The 3594-nt window shown below is 51.0% G+C and overlaps 1 non-coding gene across 1 annotated transcript; it reads right to left on the reverse strand.

The window, feature by feature from the left end:
• Nucleotides 1-2592: 2592 nt before the first annotated feature.
• trnay-gua (transfer RNA tyrosine (anticodon GUA)) lies at nucleotides 2593-2668 on the reverse strand. Its single transcript has one exon. It is a non-coding gene; the product is annotated as a tRNA-Tyr (tRNA).
• Nucleotides 2669-3594: the final 926 nt, after the last annotated feature.

The raw sequence follows: 3594 nt of genomic DNA on the forward strand, positions 1-3594 counted from the left end.
GAGAATGCCAAGAGTGTGCAAAGCTGTCATCAAGGCAAAGGGTGGCTACTTTGAATAATCTCAAATATAAAATATATTTTGATTTGTTTAACACTTTTTTGGTTGCTACATGATTCCATTTGTGTTATTTCATATTGTTGATGTCTTCACTATTATTCTACAATGTAGAAAATAGTAAAAATAAAGAAAAACCAGTGAATGTGTAACGGTGGTCCTCCTCCTCTTCAACCGAAAAGGAGGAGTAGTGATGGAACCAAGGCGCAGCGGGTTGTGAACACATAATTTATTCAAAGAAAACACGAAAACACGAACTCGACTATAAACTAACAAAACAACAAACGGTGTAGACAGACCTGGACAACGAACTCACATAAACACGAAGAACGCACGAACAGGGAAAATAGCCTACACATAAATGACGATGAACAAACAAACCGAACAGTCCCGTATGGTGCGACAAACACTGACACAGGAGACAACCACCCACAACAAACACTGTGAAACAACCTACCTAAATATGACTCTTAATTAGAGGAACGCCAAAACACCTGCCTCTAATTAAGAGCCATACCAGGCAACCCATAAACCAACATAGAAACAGAAAACATAGAATGCCCACCCAAACTCACGTCCTGACCAACTAACACATACAACAAACTAACAGAAATAGGTCAGGAACGTGACAGAATGAGTAGGTGTGTTCAAACGTTTGACTGGTACTGTACATTATTTTATGTTTTTTCTTATATGTTCTCTCAATATATTCTATTGAGTCTGTTGACAAAATTATAACTCAAATGTACACCGTATTTAAAGAGATGGCTTAAGATAAATGCCCCATTGAATGAAAACTCCACGAAAATCTGCTGGCCAGCAAGTGGGAGGGTTTTCAGCAGTTGAATTGCACTTATTCCGTGTGTGCAAGGGAACCACGCCTGTAAAGCCCAATACGCACCTTCATAAAGTAAGTCTGAATACCAACTACTGAGAAGTGCGTAGGAAAGGTGTGCATAAGAAAAGCGGAATTTCCTAAGTCGGAATCGGGCCCTTTGTAACGGCGGTCCTCCTCCTCTTCATCTTCGGAAGAGGAGGAGTATTGAGGGAACCAAGGCGCAGCGTAGTGAAATGACATTTTATTAACGAAAAAACACGAACTTGAATAAACTAACAAAAATAACAAACGGTGTAGACAGACCTATACGACGAACTCACATAAAACAAGAAGAACGCACGAATAGGACAATTAGACTACACAAACCGAACAAACCGTAACAGTCCCGTATGGTGCAAACAATTACACAGACACGGAAGACAATCACCCACAACGAACACTGTTACAACGCCTACCTAAATATGACTCTTAATTAGAGGAACGCCAAACACCTGCCTCTAATTAAGAGCCATACCAGGCAACCCAAAACCAACACAGAAACAGAAAACATAGAATGCCCACCCAACCTCACGTCCTGACCAACTAACACACATAACAAACTAACATAAATAGGTCAGGAACGTGACATAACCCCCCCCCATAAGGTGCGAACTCCGGGCGCACCAGCACAAAGTCTAGGGGAGGGTCTGGGTGGGGATCTGACCACGGTGGTGGCTCAGGCTCCGGGTGAGGTCCCCACCCCACCATAGTCAATCCCAACCTCCATCTACCCCTCAAAATGTCCACCCATATCCCACAAAATCCTCTTTGTAACATCCATGACAGGGACAGCACCGGGACAGAGGGATAAATCAAGACAGAGGGATAGATAAGAATAAAGAGGTAGATCAAGATAGAGAGGGAGATCATAATAGAGGGGCAACTCCGGACTGAAAGGCAGCTCCGGACAGAGAGACAGCTCTGGACTGAGGGGCAGTTCTGGGTATATAGCCCTTTCTGGCTGAAGGGCAGCTCATGGCTGACTGACGAATCTGGACGCTCATGGCAGGCTGACGGCTCTCGACGCTCATGGCAGGCTGACGGCTCTCGACGCTCATGGCAGGCTGACGGCTCTCGACGCTCATGGCAGGCTGACGGCTCTCGACGCTCATGGCAGGCTGACGGCTCTCGACGCTCATGGCAGGCTGACGGCTCTCGACGCTCATGGCTGGCTGACGGCTCTCGACGCTCATGGCAGGCTGACGGCTCTCGACGCTCATGGCTGGCTGACGGCTCTCGACGCTCATGGCTCTCTGACGGCTCTGGCTGCTCATGGCTCGCTGGCGGCTCTGGCAGATCCTGTCTGGTTGGCGGCTCTGGCAGATCCTGTCTGGTTGGCGGCTCTGGCAGATCCTGTCTGGTTGGCAGCTCTGGCAGATCCTGTCTGGTTGGCAGCTCTGGCAGATCCTGTCTGGTTGGCAGCTCTGGCAGATCCTGTCTGGCGGGCGGCTCTAGCGGCTCCTGTCTGGCGGGCGGCTCTAGCGGCTCCTGTCTGGCGGACGGCTCTGTAGGCTCATGGCAGACGGGCGGCTTTGCAGGCTCATTTTACATTTACATTTAAGTCATTTAGCAGACGCTCTTATCCAGAGCGACTTACAAGTACATACATTCATACTTTTTTTTTTTTTTTTTTTTTTTTTTTTTTTTTTTTTTTTTTGTACTGGCCCCCCGTGGGAATCGAACCCACAATCCTGGCTTTACAAGCGTCATGCTCTACCAACTGAGCCACACGGGACCTGGCAGACGGGCGGCTTTGCAGGCTCATTGCAGACGGATGGCTCAGACGGCGCTGGGGAGACGGATGGCTCAGATGGCGCTGGGGAGACGGATGGCTCAGATGGCGCTGGGGAGACGGATGGCTCAGATGGCGCTGGGGAGACGGATGGCTCAGATGGCGCTGGTGAGACGAATGGCTCTGGCCGGATAAGGCGCACTGTAGACCTGGTGCGTGGTGCCGGAACTGGAGGCACCGGGCTAAGGATATGCACCTTCATACTAGTGCGGGGAGCAGGGACAGGGCACACTGTACTCTCAAAGCCCACTCTATACCTGGTGCGTGGTACCGGCACTGGTGACACCGGGCTGAGGACAAGCACATCAGGATTAGTAGGGGGAGAAGATACAGTGTGTACAGGGCTCTGGAGACGCACAGGAGGCTTAGTGCGTGGTGCCGGAACTGGAGGCACCGAACTGGATACACGCACTACAGGGAGAGTGCGTGGAGGAGGAACAGGGCTCAGGAGACGCACTGGTAGCCTAGTGCGTAGTGTAGGCACTGTAGGTACTAGGCTGGGGCGGGGAGGTAGCGCCGGAAATACCGGACCGTGGAGGCTACTGGCACTCTTGAGCATTGAGCCTGCCCAACCTTACCTGGTTGAATGCTCCCGGTCGCCTGACCAGTGCGGGGAGGTGGAATAACCCGCACCGGCCTATGTAGGTGAACCGGGGAAACCATGCGTAAGGCAGGTGCCATGTATGCCGGCCCGAGGAGACGCACTGGAGACCAGACTCGTTGAGCCGGCCTCATGACACCTGGCTCAATACCCAATCTAGCCCTACCAGTGCGGGGAGGTGGAATAACCCGCACTGGGCTATGCACTCGTACAGGAGACACCGTGCGCTCTACTGCGTAACACGGCGCCTGCCCGTACTCCCGCTCTCCA

The sequence above is a fragment of the Salvelinus fontinalis genome, chromosome 9 (genome assembly GCF_029448725.1).
Source record: "Salvelinus fontinalis isolate EN_2023a chromosome 9, ASM2944872v1, whole genome shotgun sequence".
Taxonomy (NCBI): domain Eukaryota; kingdom Metazoa; phylum Chordata; class Actinopteri; order Salmoniformes; family Salmonidae; genus Salvelinus; species Salvelinus fontinalis.